Source organism: Protopterus annectens, chromosome 14.part0 (genome assembly GCF_019279795.1).
Source record: "Protopterus annectens isolate FY-2018-M chromosome 14.part0, PAN1.0, whole genome shotgun sequence".
Lineage (NCBI taxonomy): Eukaryota > Metazoa > Chordata > Ceratodontiformes > Protopteridae > Protopterus > Protopterus annectens.
Window position 1 is genome coordinate 72,666,000 of NC_056748.1, and position 22,326 is coordinate 72,688,325.

The 22,326-nt window shown below is 37.6% G+C and overlaps 1 long non-coding RNA gene across 1 annotated transcript; it reads right to left on the bottom strand.

Annotated features, from left to right (window-relative positions):
• Positions 1 to 4,702: 4,702 nt before the first annotated feature.
• On the bottom strand, positions 4,703 to 17,459 carry LOC122788776. Its single transcript, XR_006362729.1, has 2 exons — positions 17,315 to 17,459; positions 4,703 to 5,197 (listed from the first exon to the last, which is right to left on the bottom strand). It is a non-coding gene; the product is annotated as an uncharacterized LOC122788776 (long non-coding RNA).
• Positions 17,460 to 22,326: the final 4,867 nt, after the last annotated feature.

Genomic DNA, 22,326 nt, shown 5'->3' on the forward strand with positions numbered 1-22,326 from the left:
TGGTTCAAAAAGGGCTGAACCATCGAAGGGGATTATGGTGAAGGAAGGCTTGAAGGGTTTGGCAAAGTTGCAAAGATGCATCCAAGAATGTCTCCTAAGAGAAATTCCTGCAGCTGCTGCTCTACTCGCTCCTTCAGCTGAGTAAAAAATCGGTCTCATGGAGGAGTTTACAATGGAGTTGAGGGTGGAGAGCTGTCAGGAAACTTTGTCTGCAGTCCCCAAAGCTGCAGAACCCTGAAGGGTATCTCCTAGCTTCTTTAGGAGATCCCTTTGAAGCCTTGTAAAATGGGTGAGATAGTTCAGCGACCACAGGGTAAAGGCCACAGAAGAAAAGGCATGCTTTCCATATCTGTCCATAGTCTTTAACTCTTTGTTAGGAGGATGAACAGATGAGGAGTTCTCCAATAGCTCCTTCTTGGTGGCCGGCGCCACCACCATTGCATCTACAGGGACACCCTTTGTCAAGAACTCCTTCTCTGTAGGGACAGTAATACATTGATTCAGCCTCCGCGGAACTGGCTCCACTGTATTAGGCGATGTCCAGGCCTTGCAGGATATGACACTTAAAAGCTGGTCATATGGGGAGTCACCCAGGAGGTGGAAGGTCGAGAATGAAAATCCTCCAGGTATACAGATTCATCCCCTGAAGGGTTGATGGGCTTCCAGCCACCCCTCTGTTTCAGGATCTCAAGGATGTCATTGAAAGAGACAGTCTCAGACGGGGACTGTGAGGACCCTTCTGACTCATCCAAATTGGTATCTGAAGTGACAGACTCAGGGAAGTCTATGTGCTTTCTCTTGCACAGTCTCTTCCAAGGGACTTCCTTAGAGGGATACTCTGGGGATGTTTCAGAGGAGATGATGCCACCTGCAGGGGCTTCCTGAGGCTCTGGATCTCTACGCTTAGGGGGTGGAGGTAATGATAAGACCAACACAGGTGCCTGGGAGGGAAGAACTGAGCCTGAGAGTGGAACTGTCTGGGTTGACAGCAGTCTCTCCATCAGTTCAAAAGCCCTCCTGCTCCACTCCAAAGAGGTCCTCCGCTCTGGAGAGGCAGATGACTGGCTCCGACACAAAAAGGTGGCTCGAAGACTGATGTAGGGTCCAAGCCCAACCTCACCAAGACACCAAGAGGCAGAGTAGGATCGGACAACTGTTTGAGCCCGCTCCCCTCCCTGGCCTCAACCGGTGAGTGTCAGCTGCTAGACTCCTCCACCTCCGAAGGAGGTGAGGAAGTCAGAGCAGAAGTCAGAACCAATGAGTCCAAAGGGGGTCTCGGCACCGATGCCTCCACTACTATCGGACCCACGCTCTCTGGCTCCGAAGACTCCAGGGTAATCAGAGGAGGAATCAATGTTGATAGAGTTATTCTGGATGGCTTCAACTCCTTTGGGTCCGGAGACATAAGAATTTTCGCCAGCGCCGGTGTTCGGAGCAGCCTCTTCACCACCACTCCACATCTTTGTCCAATAGACTCCTGGGGGAATGGAAAGAAATTGAAGGAGATCTCGCCCTCTCCAATATGAGAGATCTCAATGTCGGAATGATAGGCTCCAAAACTGGAGACCGTATCTTAACCATAGACTCAATTGGCTCCATGGACACCATTGGAACCGAAGAGACAAAATGTGACTTTTTAGAGCCGAGGACCGTTGGCTCCGAAACAACAACTTTTTTGTTTGGTTCCGATGCTGGAACTGAATCAGCACGTCGCTCATGACTTTTTCCAGACTTGGAAGAAGAGGAAAAAGTTGAGGGAGATTTGGAACTCTGGGAGACCTCAAGAGCCTCTGAAAAAGTAACCTTAAGCAAGCCCCTGAGAATGAGCTTATTCCTGCATTCAGACAAGACTCTGGCACTAAACCCATGGCATACTGTACAGGGATCCTGCAGGTCCAGAGCACCAAGACAATAAACACAACTAGTGTGACCGTCTGTAATCAACATTTTTTGACTACAGCGGTCACACTTTTTAAATCCTGACTGTGACTGCACAGGAGGTCAGGAGGGCTAGAAGTTTCATGACTTGAAAGGCTATACAAAGATCTCCACAGAGGAGTCTATAAGAGACAGAGTACAGAGAAAAGGCTGCCAGTTTGTTCTGATCTTTTTCTTCTGGCTTTTCCCGGTTAGGGGTCACCACAGTGGATCACTTGTCCGCTCATGATTAGCAGTGGAGTTTTACGGTGTCAAGTTGCCAGCCCAGCACCCAACCTTCCACAGACGGCACACACATGCACTCACGCCTATGGCCAGTTTAGAGTATCCAATCCACCTACAGAGTAAAAGGGAACACAAACATCTTTTAAAGAGTGTCCTTAAAGAACCACACAGATGCTTCTGTGTGGGATGAGCTTAATAGTCAGTAATTCTGGTGGCAGCAAAGAAATGTGGCTCCAGTCAGAGAGTCTGTCACAAAGGTAATGACAACCCAGTGCAGACACCAGTTAAGAGGTAGTTCATCAAGTTAAAAAAGGCATACTGTATACTGCTACTTTGTAAAGACGGTCTGTACACTTGGCCAGGATGTACTGACAGGCCATGAAGTTTAGCAATTGTATCAATCAGCAAAGTAAAGATGAAGATGTGCAGTTTGGCAAAGCCATGTCAAAAGGGTTCTGTGGTAGCTTCAAAAAATGTGGCAAATCATATGGAATTTTGGAGGGGGGCAGTGGCAGTGATGTCATCACTCAGGCTTTTCTCAGCAAGGGGGAGCAATACTAACGTCAACAATATCATTGTCAAGATGTGCAGGAACTGTTTGAAGAGCTAGCACCTGACCCTAGTGGACAGGGTCTTTTTTGAGGAATCAGGTCCATTTCTTAAGATATATTCACTGCAACAAATACATAGTTATGTTAAGAAAAGACAAAGAGAATGGATGAGATCTGCCTGGATTTTTAAGGTGAAAATGATAAATACTGTTAAGGTTTCAATGTCAACATGACTTTTCAATATCATACTGAAAGTGAAAATACCACCACTGAACTGCAGACTAAAGTGGTGGATGTCTTTTTCCTAAAATGGGACAAGATGTTTACAAATGGGTTTGTTCTCTTGAGTGTCCCTAACAAAGCCAGGCCCCATGGTCTTGGGAAGTGAACCTCATCCAACAACCGGTCATCTGAAGCAGCAGAAGTAACCCATATGCTGTCAAACCTCTAACAATGAATGGAGTAGCATCCACTTACAATGGTCTGCACAATTATTAACAGGCATTTAAACTGTTATGGTAAACACTGGCAATGTCAAAAATGCATTTCCATTGGGGCGTGGCTTGGATGGAAGCCTGAAAGCAGCACAAATTCTCTGCTCTGCACTTTTATAACTATTCTGACAGGAATTATTTTCAAAAATCACCAAAAATAACTTCAAAGCAATAGATTTATAAACTAGAACTTGAAAACTTTCTTTTGGTGTATATTTCAACTCATAATCTTTATATTTTCCTGTCAAAATCAACAAGAAGAAGAAAGGGAAAACCACATTTGGGAAAAGATAAGTCTTCTCAGATCCACACAGCAGGAGAACTCCTTGAAGAAAGAGATACACTCAGTTCTTACAAACATTCAAAATCTAATAACAAAAATGGACAAACTGGACACAAAAGTTGACAGAATTTAAGAAGATTCAAATAAACAAATTGAAATACTGAGTGATATCTTAAAACAGCAAAAAAATCCAGATATCAGCAATAAAAAAAATCTATCTCAGATACTGACTGTAGACTGATAGAGGGAGAGAAAACACTGAACTTCTTCTACAACAAAACAACAAACTTATTAATAAAGTGGATGATTTAGAAAATCGGTCCAGAAGAAACAATGTCAGGATCTATGGTATACCAGAGGGAATGGAAGGAGACAATGTAGTGAATTTTTTAACACCATGGCTTCCCAAAACTTTAAATTTACTAGATGCTCTCTCTTTTGCCATCGAGAGAGCCCACAGATCACTATTTGTAGTCCCATCCAACAGCAAGAATTCTTATCCAAGATCAATTACAGTAAATCTTATATCCAGCCAGGACAAGGGTCTTATCTTAAAATCTGTTTGGGCTCTTTCTCCATTGAAAATAAATGACCAGATAGTCAGATTTGAGAATGACTACTCCATGGCTGTCCTTGCAAAAAGGAAAACGTTCATTCCCCTTATTAAAATACTAAAGCAAGCTGGTACTAAGGCACAACTGAGATATCCTGCCAAAATAAGACTCTGCCTGCCAGAGGGGAAAAGAACCTTCGAAACCCTGGAAGAAGCAAATACCTTTATAAAGAAGAAAAACGTGATAAATACAGAAGAACAAATGGATACTACTTCCACATTAAACAGATAAGCAACAAAACCTGACTGGTCTGTGAAGGACAAAAAGAAATCCAGAGACAAATAAAATTTACTTGATTTTCTCTTAATTCCATCTAATAGATATTTTGATCCCATCAAAACATCTACAAAGATAAATAAGGTAAAAACTATGTTTCTCATCCTTTACTTGATATTAATAACTTCATAATATAACTTAACAACAAGCATCTACATAAACATAACTTAAATATGGCAAGTGCTGCAAGATATTTTGATAATGCACAGTCACTATTTATTAATAATCTTCATTAATTAAACTATATTTTAGTTATTTACTCTAAATATCTAAAGAGTGAAAAAAAATCATGAAAGAAGGTTACTGACACAGAATACAATGTCTTGTATAAGTACAATATCTTATTCATAAAATTGTACCTCAGCATATTCTACTTTGCATTTGTGAGAAGCTCTATAACCTTTTGTTACACTTGATTTGATTATTTTATTAAATACTGTCTGTTTAACTTGGTGATATCTGCTATAGTGGGTATTCTATATGGTCTGTTTTAAAGTGAAACTTGCATAATATGGTTGTTTTTGACTGCCTGGAACCTTTTACCACTAACTTTGCTGTTTTACATCAGAAAAAGCTGTTTGTGATAAACATGGACATTATAACATATCTTTTTCGCCTAAAGCTGCACATTTACTGCAGTATTCCTGCCTTCATTCCTTGGATCTTAAACTGGAAACTTTTGGAAACCGTCTCGAACTTGCAATTTCTACACAAAGCTTCATCTTCGGATGGGAATGGCTGCAACATCTTGGAAGAAGTTAAAATTGACCTTTGAACCTTCCTTTCACTTCCGGAACCACCAGACCAACCAGAATGCTACAAAAATGGCAAAAAAATGCACAGGATAAAATGATCCTTTATATTTAAGAAAAAGCAAATGTAAGTGACTATTTTGACACTTTGAAACAAATAAATGCTGAAATGCAATGAAAAGTAAGTCAAAACAATATTACACAGCAAATTATCCCTTGCACTTGATATCACAACTGATTGTCCACTTACATCACTGCTGTCTTTCTTCTTCTTCTTCTTTTGGCTTTTACTGGTTAGGGGTCGCCACAGCGGATCACCTGTCTGCTCATGACTGGCAGTGGAGTTTGACGGTGTTGAGTTGCCAGCCCAGTGACCAACCTTCCACAGAAGGCACACTTACACCACTGCTGTCTACAAGTAGTAAATCTAAGGCACTTATACTTCATACAATAGAAAATCCTTTTAGAGTCTCCATAATTTAAGTATGCTCATATCTCTAGATTTAATGTTATAGTGGGCATTACTGTTTGTTAACAGATACATATAAACCCTTACAATGAGTTAAAGAAAGCTAACTTTTTGAAGAATGTTGTAGTCTCGTGTACTGCCTTACAAGATAAACTTTCAAATATGTTTGACAGCTGTTGCATTATTTAAATTATGATGGCAAGATCAAATGCAAAATGTGAAAAATTATTCTGTCTTCAAAAGTGATATACTGTTTTTAAGAACAACAGACCTATCTAATGTCACTTTATTTCAAGTTTATGCAGTCTGTCTATTTGTCTGCTATTGTCTCTCTCTTCTTGTTATGTTTCAATAGGCTAAAAATTACAGTGTCATCCTTTAGTTCCAGTGTACTACCCCATTTTGAGTTGACAGTATGCTGTTTTTTTCCTAAGCAATTTCATAGTGCTATGGTCATATCTACCCATAAGATATACTTTGTTATTTCTACTGATAAGTAACACACTATAAGTATAAACAAGTAAAATAATACAACCCCCATCTCAGTAACACTTAATAGGACACTGTACCATACTATTAGTATAATATATTGTAGTTTATAACATAAAATAACAAGTACTTTTATTTTTATTGCTGATAGAGTGCAATTTAAAATTCACTAGGCTCTATGAATTTAACACCTTGTAAGCTATGTATTCTAATAAATGTGGAATCTGATTGAATAGTGAAGTCAAGATGGAGCAGACGGAAGACAAAATATATATACTGCTACATAAAACTGTATCTCCTTATATAAGAATCAACAATAATGAGAGATACATATATTATTTAAAATGTTGCTAAGAGAGTTGTTGTTGTTTGTCTTTCAGCTTTTCCTGGTTAGGGGTCGCCACAGTGGAACTCCGGTCCGCTAATGATTGGCAGTAAAGTTTAACGAACATCGAGGTGCCAGCTCAACGTCCAAACTTCAACAAAGGCACGCCCATTTATGCATGTCTTTCGAACGCCCATCCAACCCCGGGGAGGACATGCAGACTCCACACAGAAGGCACTCCCCACACTCCAGCTGAGAATCGAACGGGAGAACCTCTTGCTGTGAGGCAACAACACTACCGCTGCAGAGTATTCATTACTTAAAACAGACATTATTGACAAATAATGGATAGCACACTACTACTTTTATAATAATACACCTGACTTGTCTTGACTTCCCACGACCTGGGTTATTTCTTGTAACATGCTGAACTTTGTAAAACGTATATAAGACATAGTTTTATTACATTGTTTTCAAGTTTTTAAGCAAAATAATAGATTGTAGTGAAACACATGCCTCAATTCATAGCCAGATTGCATTTTATATATTTATAGTCTAAGAGGTTGTTGTCATTATTTCCAAGATGTGAACCAAATCCAATGATGAGTGGTGGAGTGAAGCAGATCAAATAAACAGGACTAGTCCAGAAATAATTGAAAGCTTTAATCCACAGTATCCACGGTATTGTAAAGCACAAGTACAATACACTACAAGTTGCAGTTGATAAGCGCTTTCACCCAAGAATGAGCTTCATCAGATCAAATCACTGCTACCCATAATTCCCTTATATATTATACAACGCCCTATCAAACAATTTCATCAAACAATCAATTTCAATTAAAATATATCACAATTCATAAAACTCATGTGATTTAAAAATAATAAAACCACTGTATAGAATAAAACCAATACATAATATCCTATATAATGTTATATATAACATTAACCTACATATACATCATAATAACAAACATACAAGCTAAAACCTGCTCTGTTAGAAAAACCAAAATCAGATAAGATGTATAAAGGCTTATAAAAATATATATATGTTAATGCTATATGCAAAACTGTAGTATATGTACATTATAGTAAAAGACTCATCATATTAAAAGGCAAGCAAATTCAATGTGGAGGAGCAAATTAGGACAGTGAATTCAATAGATATACCTGCAAATACTGATAGTACTAACTCTTTGGTTTGCAATATTTCTAGTCATGAGTTAACATATCATGAAATTAATTTGTTGAACAAAGGACTTAGTTTCATCCCTAGTGGACACAGCAATTTAGCTGATATGATACTGGATACGAGGATATTCTGTCGTAACTTAATGCTGAAACTGTTGTTTCAGAATAATGGTGATCACGCAGTAGTTGGAAGGGAAACATCACTGGTGTTTAAGAAGTTGAGTTGCTTTACACCTATACATCATCCACTTGTCGAGGCTTATTTAAAACTAACAGAGGATGAGTTATACAAATATTTTAGTAACAATGTACACAGGAAGAAAAAGGACAACCTTACTAGAAAGGAGAGAGAGAGTACGTAATTTACAGAGGGATGAAACAATAGTGATAAGACCAGCGGACAAGGGGGGTAAGGTTGTTATCATGGATACTATGTTTTATCATACAGCCGTGTTGAACCTATTGAGTGACAAGTTCTATTTAGAAATTAATGGAGATATAGTGAATAATATTATTTCACATGTTGGTAATACCTTATTGGATATGTTCAATGGTGGTACCATTGATAAGGAACTATTTGAGTACCTTAGAATTATGAACCCCTTGGTTCCCTTGATACAAGGTTTTCCCAAGATACATAAGAGTGTCAGTGATCCACCTATGAGACCGGTAGTATCTGGACAGGGATGGGTCACTGAACACATCTCTGTGTATATTGAGAAGCACTTACGTCCTGTATTAAATAACAATTCTACCATACTCAGAGATTCCAAGCAGTTCCTGCTGGAATTATATGATTGTGTGAATAAGGTAGTGGACATTGATGAGTTAGTATTTGTCACCTTTGATATTCAATCGTTGTTCACTGTATTACCCAATGATGTAGGCATCATCTACATTAGGGAATATCTATCTAAATACAGTACATATTCACCTGTTTTGATAGATTTAATATCTCAGTTTATGGATATAGTATTGGGAAACAATGTCTTCATGTTTAATGAATTATTATATCAACAACAAGCTGGGGTTGCCATGGGTACGCCATGTGCAAACAGCTATGCGAACATGTTTTTGGCCCATTGGGAGAACGAGGTCTTATTTGAAACTGAGGAATACAAACAATCTGTGATATTTTACAGACGCTTTGTAGATGATGTTTTTATTTTGTGGAGAGGGGATGTAAGTACATTGATGGAATTTCTTGAAATGATCAATAGTTTAACTAACTATTTGGTGTTCACAATGAGTTACTCTACTGATAGGATAGATTTTTTTGGATTTATTTATTGAAAAATTGGGTAATGGTTTAGTGAATACAGGGATCTATCGGAAACCCTGCCACCATAATACAATATTATCACGATACAGTATGCATCCACACCATATATTTAAAAACATCATTAGAGGACAAGGTATGCGTATATCTAGACTTAATGCTACTAATGCAGGTTTTGAAACAGGGATTAATGACTTAAGAGATAGATTGGTAGAACGTGGATACAGTGACAAAGAGATTGATAACCAACTAGGTGACATAGGTGAACTTAGACAAGGTAGAGCGGCCCCATATTATGGACCAAGACCAGACAGAGATGAGAATTCACGAGTTATGAGTAAGGAGGTCAAGTTTTCATTACCATATACTAATGACTGCATTGCCCTTAAAGACATAATTAGTAAGCACTGGTCAATATTATGCACAGATGATGGAATTAGGAAAGTGGTAGGGGAAGCACCACGCTTTTTATTTAGGAACAAACTGAATCTTAGAAGGCTATTATGCTATTCCAAGAAGGATGGGCAATATTTAAAGTCCAACTACACTAAGGCATGTGGACATTGTAATCAATGTATATATATGGATAATGATACAGTGTTTACACATCCAGACTCACATATGCAGTTTAAGACTCAGGTAGAAGCTACATGCATGAGCATGAATATTGTATACCTGGCAGTATGCCAGGTATGCAATGCATTCTATGTTGGAAAGACCAACCGCCAGTTTAAAGATAGAATACGTGAACATGTATACCACATGAAAAAAGGTAATACACATAATGCATTAGCTAAACATGTGGTTGAGTTAGGCAATGAACACCATTTTCTATTCAGGGCCTTAGAACAAATAGAACCTAATATTAGGGGTGGAGACATTAGGAACCACACTGAGGATAGAGAAAGTAAGTGGATCATGAGATTAAGAGCTGATAGGGGCTCAGGATTGAATGAGAGAGCCTCTATAAAGCCGGCCCTGAAGAAAAGGAGAAATGTTAATGTTAAACTTAGATAGCATAGGTTTACATTCTATCTGAATTTGCTTGCCTTTTAATATGATGAGTCTTTTACTATAATGTACATATACTACAGTTTTGCATATAGCATTAACATATATATATTTTTATAAGCCTTTATACATCTTATCTGATTTTGGTTTTTCTAACAGAGCAGGTTTTAGCTTGTATGTTTGTTATTATGATGTATATGTAGGTTAATGTTATATATAACATTATATAGGATATTATGTATTGGTTTTATTCTATACAGTGGTTTTATTATTTTTAAATCACATGAGTTTTATGAATTGTGATATATTTTAATTGAAATTGATTGTTTGATGAAATTGTTTGATAGGGCGTTGTATAATATATAAGGGAATTATGGGTAGCAGTGATTTGATCTGATGAAGCTCATTCTTGGGTGAAAGCGCTTATCAACTGCAACTTGTAGTGTATTGTACTTGTGCTTTACAATACCGTGGATACTGTGGATTAAAGCTTTCAATTATTTCTGGACTAGTCCTGTTTATTTGATCTGCTTCACTCCACCACTCATCATTGGATTTGGTTCACATTTTTATATATTTACGAGTGATTAGGAGTGTTCTTCTGAGCAAGGCAGCTTTTGGTACTATTATTTCCAAGATGTTTGAGTGCAATAATTTTAAGGTACTACACCTTATATTCAAAAGCTTCAAATAGTTTGCTATATTGCATAGACTCTACAATATCTATCCCTTTCTTCTCCAAATAATAGGAAAATATGCAGTAGCAGAGATCTACCCTTAAACGATATGAGTTGGCAGATCTGTGACTTATATGTAATACATATTAAGCAAGGAACACTAGGTTCCATGAAGAAGGTTGTTAATGTAAATAATATTAAACTTTCTTTATTAGTTATAAAAACTCTGTCCATAACAAATTTTGTTTCAACTTAAACTATAAACCTTTTAGGAAATCATTATGGATGCTTTGATACTATCCAATACATCAAATGATGTTAACATATAATGTTTAGCAATAAATGTAAATGGGCTAAATAACCATATTAAAAGAGCAAGTGTTAATAAGTATGTCTCCTTGCATAAGGCAGACATGGTATTCCTTCAAGAGACACATCTAATATCACAAGATTTAAATAAGTTCCTACTAAAAATTATAAAATAGTGGTTAGTTCTCAATTTAACCACAAAAGAAGAGGTGTGTTAATCCTTTGGAAAAAAAAGCCTGAGACTCCCTGAAATCAAAGACTCATATACACAGATGGAATGTTAACATTAGCAGTAATTAAACTTGAAAAAAAGTTCTATACACTTGTAAACTCTTACTGGATTCCCAGAATTGGCACAAAAACAGTACGGAAGTATTTAGATACTATAACCTTACACTCTAAAGGAGAAATAATATTCACAGGAGACTTTAAATGTATTCTTTCTTCTAGTGAAACAACAAATCCTAAATCCTTTAATATTTCTCCTTTAGCAAGATACTTACACAATTACATTAATACGAGAAATTTAAAAAATATATACCATATAAAACTTCCCTCCTCCCTAAAGTTTTCTCACTACTCATATAGATTTGGGACACAAATTAATACTGACAAAGTTTTAATATTAAATTCTTTACAATCAAAAATAGAAAATATACTATTAATATCCTGCCTCTTATCTGACCACAACACCATTACTTTTAATATAACCTTCCACATAGAAGCTTTAAATCATTGGCAAAGAATACCAGCCTATATCACAAAAATAAAAGGCTTTCAAGACTGGATGCTAACTGAAATAAATCAATTTTTAGCAATAAACAACAATGGAGAGGTATCAGTTAAAATCTAATGGGACACCCTAAAAGTTGTGTTATATGGAAAGGTTAAAATCTGGTATACACACAAAAGAAAAGAATGGGATAAAAGATTAGAAGATATACAAAATGAAATAGACAACCTAAAATGTAATCTTATATTTAATTACAAGAAAGCCTAGATAATATAAACAAACAAAACAATGAATATCAAATTATTTTGCAACACAAAATATCTATAAACCTAGAAAAAAAACAAACTATTCTCATACTCTATTAACCCTAAAAACCTACACAAAATTGCAGAAAGGTCAAAATGTTTAAATGAAAGAAACCACATAAAAGAAATTATATATGTGGAAAATAAGAGGAAGATAAAAGCTTCTGATATGAACAGCATATTACACTGTTTCAGGAAGCATTATGAGAATAAAAATACCCCTAAACCAATTAATGAAAATGAAACTCTAGACAAATTCTTAATAGATAATATCTCAAAGACACAGTCTCCTGAAAATATTGCCAAAATTGATAGATCTTTTACATTTAAAGAATTAAAAGATCAAATAACTAAATTAAAAACTAATAAATCACCAGGGTTAGATGGCCTGATCCCCGAAATATATAAAATCTTCCCTGCCAACATATTAAACATATTATTATACACATTTCATAAAATCAAAAATATGTTTAATAGCCCACCATCATGAAAATACTCTCTCATCTCACCTATACTTAAAGCTGATAAAGAACCCACTTCCTGTTCTTCCTATAGACCCATCTCACTTTTAAACATAGATTATAAGATTTTTATGAGCATAATAGTAAATAAGAATTAACTCCGTTATACCTAGCCTAATAGCAGAAGATCAAACAGGTTTTATAAAACATAGAAAATTCCAAGACGACATAATAAGACTTCTGTCCGTAATAGACATAGCAAATAAAAATAAAAAAAAAATTAACCATAATGAGTCTCGATATAGATAAAGCATTTGATTCACTTAGTTGGTCTTACTTATTTAAAGTATTACAACAATATAACTTGTCTCCAAACTTTCTAAAATTAATTAGAAAGCTTTATGAAGACTCTGCTTCTTTTGTAAAGAAAGCTCTTTTTATCCTCTTCCTTTAAACTCATTAAAGGCACAAAACAAGGCTGCCCCTTTCCCCCTTAATTTTTGCTTTAGCTATAGAACCTTTGGCTAATTATATTAGGAATAACATGCATATAAAAGGTTATGATCTCAATAGTGACCTATCCCCAAAGATTCAATTATTCGCTGATGATCTATTAATAACCAGCGGAGACATTGAAACATCTTTGGATCACCTACTTAATACACTAGACTTATTTGAAAATCTGTTAGGATTAAAATTTAGCCATAACAAAACCCAGACTCTCTTAATAAATAAAAATGCAACTACTAAAATGAGAAATGATAAACACTTCAACTGGGATATTACACAAATTAAATACTTAGGTGTGTATATTAATTTGAAGCTTAAGGAAACAGTCTCTATAAACTATAGTAATTTGACAAACTCAATCACTAATCTCACAGATAATTGGAATAAACTCTATTTTACCTTTGATCATTCCCCCACATAAGAAAATTTCAAAAAAGATCAATAATATTCTATTAAAATTTCTCTGGCACCTCCAAAAACCTAGGATATCTTTGCAAAGACACATCGCAAGCTGGGAGGAAGGAGGCATTAGTTTCCCCAATACTGACTTTTATATAAATGCTGCTATCTTTAATACAATTCTCCTATGGTTAAATCTCTCATACAATTCATATTGGAAATTAATACACAAAAAAAATTTACTAACCAGTAACAAAACGTTTCTTGACCCTCTCATTACAATACATAGAAATGTCTTCATATGGTCATTAAAAATATATATATACAAGATAAACAGAAATTAAAATCCTGCCACTTCATTAACCTAATACTAACAAATTTTAAGAGATTTACTCAATCCAACCAGTTAGTTAAAAACTTATTAATATCTGCGTTTCCAACTGCATACACAAACGAGTACTTAATTTCCTTTGATATTAACAAAATGTTTGAATTCAAAGACAGTGAGTTATTATACTAGAATCAATTTTTGTCCAGTAATAAAATTCATTTAACTAACTATTTAATTGGCAGATATAGCCTACATAATAATAACTGCATAGACATACAAACCTACAGAGAATTCATCTATAACAAAATTGTATTCTCTTTGCAAACCCATGGAAATAACATACCTAAAATACTAGAACTAATGTCTAATATAATTAGTGGTTCTTTGAAAGGTACCTCATTTATATCCGTAGTCTATAAAGCTATTAGATCTGATTTTAGTTTTATAAATGCCTCTTACTGGGAGTACTCTACTAAAATAAATAAAGAAGAATTTACTATAAACAATAAAAAACTCCTCCTAAAATCAGTAGAAAAAACAATCTCCCCTACTGGAAAATACACACTTGGAAATTTCTTTACAGATGTTATTTTACACCACAAAGAATTGCAAAAATGTATAAAAAGGGTGATATGAAATCCTGGAGATGTAAAGCAACGGATGTTGACTGGTATCATATGATTGTTGCATGTACAATGCTATTGCAATTTTGGAAGGAATTTGAAAATTTCTGTAAGGCCTTATGGAAAGATAATTGTAACACTTCTATTTCTCTCTTTTTGTTTAATGTACCAGTACCGGAGGTTATACCCAAAATGCAAGTACACATACTATGGTCAATTCTTGCAGTTGCAAGAAAAGTTGTAACAAAAAATTGGAAAACCAATTCTCCTCTCTCTTTTAAAAATGAATTTATTTAGTTATCTACAGCCCTGTGTGAAAAAGAAATGTCTAGCATAAAGCTCAAAACAAAAAACCTATCACACAAGTTAATTGCTTGGGAAAAGTTATACTTATTATTGCGAAAATTTTAGATGATTTCCTGAATGTATATCAAGGCCTAACTTTGTTATGGACTCTGTATATAGTTTGTTTTTTTCAGTTATGACTGTAAATATGTTATTGTTATTGTTCTTATTAAAAAAAAAACATTAAAAAAAATAAATAAATAATTCATTTCCATCAATCAAAGTCTGGCTAAAAATACATAGTCTAGATGTTCATAGCATCACACAATTATGGTCACTACAAAAGGACATTATCTCTTCACTTTGCACAAAATTATCAGGTATTTCAAAGTCAAACACCAGGAAAAAGAGTTGGAAAAGAGGTCTTTATTTTGGTAAGTAGGAAAATGTTTGTATCTCTAACAGTCTAAAACCCAGACTAAAATGAATTATCCTTTTTAGTGTATCAATGCCTAGTAGGGACTATGCTAAAGCAAATAATCAGATTGTTACACAAATCACCCCTAACTACCCTGAAATCTACAAATAATATTATTTCAACCATTACGTACTTTTTTAAATGCCTCCTGATAACCATCAAGCCCTAAACTCCCAGCTACTCTGTAGACTTGCATGTTCCCCAGGGATGAAATCCTTGTGACCCATTCAATTCCCTAGAGTGTCAAGTGTGCCAGAAGCAGGAGCTGTCATCCTAGCACAAGGGGACCAGGATTTTGCAATTAAATCCTGACATATCCTGCGCAGGCCTGAAGTGTTCAAGGTATTGGCATTTAATTGGCCACTATGATTATGTACATAGCTCTGCATGTATATAATCAAGAGTCCCCCCAAAAGCAAGCACTACTATGTGATTCCTGATCTTCACTGGAATTCTAATATGGACAATATATGCAGGGACACTCTCCTGAAGAGAGGAAAGACAGCATTAGCTGCATCATTCCACTCATCCCTGTGCTAGTCCTTAGTTGAGCCTGTCAAAGTCAGGTTGGCTGGGTCATAGGGCTTAATCATTCCATGTTAAAAGAGCTGGCTACCTTAACACTATTCTGACTGATAATTTAAATTTAACCAGAATGAAAATCTATTCTTGCATGCCCTGGATTCTCCATCAAACTCAATTTCCTACATCTTAGTATATACGCCTTCACAATCCAGTCCACTTCCTTCAATCCACATCACGCTGAACAAAACAGAGCAAACAAGTGTCAGTCCAACACAGTAAATGCACTTGCATTCATTGACCATTTTGTAGAATCTAGTGTCTTTTCAGCACAGACACACAAAACAGTAGGTGGAATGATCAAATATAGTTTCCTTAAAAGAGAACAGTTTGGCCACCTCTAGAGCACTCGTGTTTTCACAGTCTGGAATAAAATCAATAAAAAATTACTGTAATGCAGCTTTTAAATACCCACTCCAAGTTATATATCACCCCATGAACATCAAAAGACATAAAGGAACACTTTCCCCACTGATCAGTCCAGAGTGAGGCAATCCTTCTCTGGGTTTGATCTTGCAGGGAAACAATATAAAAGCAGCAAGATACTTGATAAATGCAGGCATTACTGTCACATCAGAGATGCCTGTAGAAATAGGAAAGTATAGCAAAAAAAAAAAGGCAACATGTCTTTTATTGCAAGGTGTTTCTGTAAGATTAACACTATGGCTGACATAGGCAAGAGCAAGGTCAACTCAAAATAAATGTCAATGAACAAGATATGTCTACATCAAAAACTGTAGCACATTTTGCAAAGTTTGTAGCCAGCAAGGGTGCTTGAAGATATTGTTGGAGGCTGGAAGAGAGAAATAACAGTAAAAGTACTTTTGTTTTTTTTGCGTTCTTTAATTTCAAACAGGAATTTGTTACCAAACAGAACAAATGACTGCAGGACATACTTCATTATAGTCAAGTATGGTCTAGTGGAGTGTACACGAAATTCATAAAGGCACATATGTAATACCTTCACTGCAATTTTTCTGTAACGTGTCATTAATCTAAATTCACTAGGGTGTTTGATATCTTTATTGCATTTTTTCTGCAATATATCACTAACCTCACTCTTTCAACTTTTGACTTTTTGTGACACATGAAAAAAATTGCTCTCACTATTCTGACACAAAAAGACTGGTAAATCATATTGGATTCTTTTAGACCCATATCTCTACCACCCAAAACTCTACAAAAAGTTGACACTATGCTAAAAAAGGTAATCTAATATGTCCGTATCAGTTACCTGTTGCATGAATTTGGACAAGGTCACATCACCTGCACAATTTTATTCTCATTACACAGTTTTGAGACATACGGAAAAATGAAAAAAAAAACAGTGCTTTTATTTTCAGCCATAACCAAAGCATTTGAAATGGATCTCACAACTGTTTCTTTATATCTGAGAACCTACAGTGTAAGAAACACTGAATTAAAATGGCTCAGATACTGTCTAAAGATTGGAAATTTAAAGTGGTAAGCAAATACATCACATTGATTTACACATACAGAAAAGTGGTATCTCAAGGGTCAGTACTTGGACCCCTGCTGCACTATTCTTAAATACTATTCCCATCACCCTCGCCTTTGTTATACAGATGATATAATCATATGTGATAATCAGATGGATTAAATTAAATCAGCACAGGTCTGCCACACTGAGAAATGTTTGCTGTTAGTTAGATAAGCCTAAATTGAAGGTAAATCTCTGTAACAGAAAAAATAAGTTATGTTATTACCATAACGTGCCATCTGTGTTGATCTTCATTCATTCATGATGAATGGGTAACGGTTCCGTCCTCAGAACTGACTTGGTCGTTATAACAAGATCGCACCAGCCAAAAACTCTCAAGCTAAGCTTACCCATAGTGCCTCTCTCTTTATCTCCTCAGATCAAGTTTGCCCGTAAGAAAGGAAAGCGGAGGCTTTGTCAGAGCAAATGCCCTATCATGAATCTAGGACCAAATCCAAACCTCCAGGAGCCTTTCCAAAGGGGTAAGGAGGGTGGGATGTCACGAATGACTGAAGATCAACAATACAAATGGAACGTTATGGTAAGAACATAACTTCTTTATCTAATGTTGTTAATCTTCACTCATTCAGTCATGATGAATGGGACAGAGTCCCTAGCTACTTGAATCCCTGGGAGGCCCTATGGAAGGATATTCCCGAGCACCACTGAGACAAAGGATGTTCTCCCCCTGGAGACCAAGTCCAATTTATAATGAGTGATAAATGTATGAGGAGTAGCCCATGTGGCTGCTGCACAAATGTCATCCATGGAAGCTCTTGAATGGAAAGCAACAGACGTAGCATCTGATCTGGTTGAGTGTGCTTTGATCATAGTTGTTAGATGGACCTTGTTTTGTTGATAGGCAAAGCAAATACAATCTCTAAGCTATTTTGCTAAAGTTACTTTAGAAACAGGTTTTCCTAATTCTGGTCCTGAGAAGGATAAGAATAATTGGTCAGATTTTCGTAGTGATTTAGTCCTGTCCAAGTACAAACGGAATTGTCTATGTACATCCAATAAATGCAGACAGTATTCTCCTTTATTAAAAAAAATTGAGGAATCGTAGCTTACTACAGATCCCCCACCATGCCCCAAAATTCTCACTACACCTTTCTAAACATACTGGAAAATATTTAGATACAACCAAACACCCTAATACTGGGTGATTTCAACTACCCTGCCATTAACTGGGAAAACTACTCATGTACCAACACCTTTGCCCAACGGTTCTTTGAATTCATAAATTCCAACGCCCTGGATCAACTAATCCTTAGTCTACCAGGAGCTCCAATATCCTAGACCTGGTCATTACCAACATGAGAAATCGATGGTCCACACCTATGGTCACCCCCTCGTTGGTCAGGTCTGACCATAAGCTAATCACCCTTGACATCTACATCCCACCCCCAGCAAGGAAACTTCCATAAAAAACTTCTCCAAAGCCAACTTCATGCTACTCAAGTCAGAAGTGACAAACTTCATGACACCAATGCAGATGGGAACTGAAAGTTTGACTGTTGAATCCTACACTAAGGCACTGTATGAGCACATCCACTTGTGCATGAATCGTGCCATCCCCAATAGAACCAATACGCTCTCCACCAAAAAAAAGGAAGCCAATCTGGTGGTCCCTTGCCATAAACAAACTTTACAACAAAAGGAAGAAACTGTTGCAGAAAAGAGGAAAATCCCAGGATGCAAAAAACTCCCTTACCAGCCTCAGTAAGAAGCTGAGATCCCTCATAAAATCCTCCAAAGCTAGTTACGAAAATAAAATTGCCAAAGATTCCAAAGACAGCCACAAGGCATTCTAGAGCTATGTCAAGACTCTAAATGGCAATGCTCAGATCTGCTCTGAGCTACAACAGAATGGCATTAATAATACTGATCCCAAGGATATTGCCAATATCCTGGCAGATCGATTCAGTGCAAACTTCATCCTCTCTCATCCCCTAAAGGGCCCATCTCAATACCAGAAGATTGCCAAATTCTGGTAATAATTGCCACACAGGTAAAAAACGCACTCTCCAAAGCTAAGAATACAGCATCCATGGGACCAGACGACATTCCAGGCTGTGTACTATATGAACTACAAAATGAACTGGCACCTCACCTAAGTGTCACGTTTAATCATAGTCTCACCACAGGCTTTATCCCCACTGAGTGGCACAAAGCTACAGTTATCCCACTGCACAAGGGGGATTCACCTTGGATCCTGGGAACTATCGCCCCATCAGTCTGACGAGCCTGATCTGCAAGGCCAAGGAACGTATTATCATAGAACTTATAAACAAAGACATTGGCAACCTTCAATCACTGGACCCCACGCGGTTTGGGTTCATGAAGGGCTGATCTTGTCTCCTGAAACTGACTGACTTCTTAGAATCAGTCTCCAGAGCTGTGGACAAGGGTAAGGTGGTCCACACAGCCTATCTGGACTTTGCCAAGGCCTTTGACACCATTCCCCACTCTGGAATCATAGATAAACTTACTAAGCTGGGCATTAATCTCTACGTCACTCGATGGGTTGCCAACTGGCTTACTGACAGAACCCACACTGTAAAAGTAGCCGACTCCAAATCCAGCTCCAGGCAAGTGACAAGTGGAGTACCTCAGGGTTCACTCCTGGGACTGCTCTTGTTTGGAATCTACTTCTCTGAAGTACAGGCCAACACTAAGGGACTCTGGCTAATAAAGTCCGCAGATGACTGCAAACTGGGAGCCATTACTGAATCCCCAAATTATGTGGATATTCTACAAAAGGGCCTTACAGAAACAGATGCTTGGTGCCACAGACATGGGCTCAAGCTCAATGCCAAGAAATGTATAGTTATCCCCTTTGGGAAAAAACATGTACCCGTGAATTACCACATAGGTGGCAGTACACTAAACAATGAAAGTGTGATAAGAGACTTAGGGACACAGGTGGACAGTGGTCTCTCCTTCGATAACCACATCACCACAACAGTCAGGAAATCCTTCTATAGGTTCATAGGTTCATACTAGACTATCTGCCCTAGGGCATTTATAAGCCTAGCCAGAATGTGTTTGGCTTTCGCCACCCATTTTAAATTTATTTTGCTATGCCCTTTTTCGAGGTTAGTATACTGTGCCTCTGTCTAACAGTGACACAGAAGTGATACTCGGGGTAAACCTACGATCTCCCATCCACTCATCAAGATTCCTCTTGAAGAGAGTCAGTGAGGGACTCTGCCTAACCTGGACTGGGATTTTATTCCAGAGTGAAGGGAGCCTCTGGGTTATGAATCTGTCCCTCCAGCATGTCCTATTTATTTCAGTGCTGAGGTTGAAGTCTCGAGCGTGAGCTCGATGGGATTTGGATTTTCTGAGGTGCAGCATGTCCATTAATTCCGGGTTGGACATGGCTTTATACGTCAGGCACAGATCGCCTCTGAACAGGCGGTATGCCACTGAGTAGAGCTGGAGTTTCTTTAACCGGGCAGCATATGGCATCTGTTTGAGCCCTTTGATCCTCTTGGTGAGGTACTTTTGGGGTCTTTCCAGTTGCTGCAGGTGTCTGGTAAGGTACATCCCAAAAGGGGCATTGTACTCAATTATGGGCCTGATGAGGGATGAGTAAAGAGGCACGATGACCTCCCCTGATCTAGATGTGAATCCCTTCATGATTAGGTGAGCTATATAAAATGTTTTTCTAACCACTGTCAAATGAGAGATTGCTATCAACTTGGGTCCCCAGGTCCCTAATTACTTCTTTTGTACTTAATGGATTACCACCTATGTGGTAATTTGTGGGCACTTTGTTTTTGCCAAAGGGGATGACTATACACTTTTTGGCATTTAGCTTGAGGCCATGGCTCTGGCACCAGTTGTCTGTTTCTATGAGGCCCTTTTGGAGGATGCTTGTGTCGGCTGGAGAGTCAATTATGGTGTTTGGCGAGACCTTCATATTTTCCAGTGTTCTCAGGAAGTTCCGAGTGGGGTTCCTAGGTTTGGGAGGGTGGTCTGTAGCAGGCTATAAACTGGAAGGCAGTTTTACCCACTGTTAGTTGCACATGGATAGTCTCTGATGCTTCGTGCTTTGCTACCAACCTGGAGGTGTATTATCTTTGATGAATATCGATACTCCCCCTCCTTTTGTGGTTCGGTCCAAGTTTTGGGGCCGAAAAGCATGGTATGAGGTGTGCTATGTGGCATTAGGGCTTTTCATCCAGAAAAAGGGAAGTCATTGTCCCACTGTACTCATCCCTCATTAGACCCATTATAGAATACAACACCCCGTTTGGTATGTACCTCTCACGACATCTGCAATAACTGGAAAGGCTGCAGAAATACCTCAATAAAAGAATCACAGGCCTAAAGCAGATGCCCTATGCTGACTGTCTAAAAAAACTCCACCTACACTCTGTCACATATTGTCTACTCAGAGGTGATCTCTGCTTAACATACAAGGCCATGTCAAACCTAGGCTGTTGGACATGCTACACTTTAAGAAATCCCAATCCCTCAGAGACACACGCTCCAGGGATCTAAACCTTGTCATCACAATGCACAAAACATGCTGGAGGGATAGGTTCCTCACCCAGAGACTCCCCAGACTCTGGAATACATGTCAAGCAGAGCGCCTGTTTGGCCCTCTTCAAAAGGAACCTTGATGATTGGATGGGAGATAGGAAATTCACCCCGGGGATCATGCCAGTCGCCCTGCTAGACAAGGGTCCAGGGAAGTAAATACTGTGGGAAAAAATAGCCAGGGAATTGTTATGGCTAGGCTTGTATAGGCCCTAGGGCCCATAGCCTAGTACCAACCTATGAACCTATAAGAAGACTGGCAGGTCAATTAAATGATTAATACTCAAATACAAAATAACTCTGGGTAAGAAAAAGGTTAGTCCAAAGTGATTCTCTTTGTGGAAAACCATGTAAGGGGGTTTTATGCACAAAGCTTGTAGTTGCGATATTTGCCTTGCTGAGGTAATTGCTACCAAGAATAAAGTTTTCCAAGATAAAAACTTCATATCGCAAGTGGCAGCAGGCTCAAAGGGGGGACAAGTCAAGATCTTTACAACTAGTGTCAAATTCTAAGGTTCGATTGGTTCCTTGAAGGGTGGTCTAATATGTGTGACCCTTTTCAAAATGGTCTTACAGAGACAGTGAGATGTTAAAGAGGAGTCCTGTAAACCATTGTGGAAGTTTGAGATAGCAGCCAGGTGGACTTGAATAGAGGAAGCTGCTGCTCCCAAATAGAGGAGATTCTAT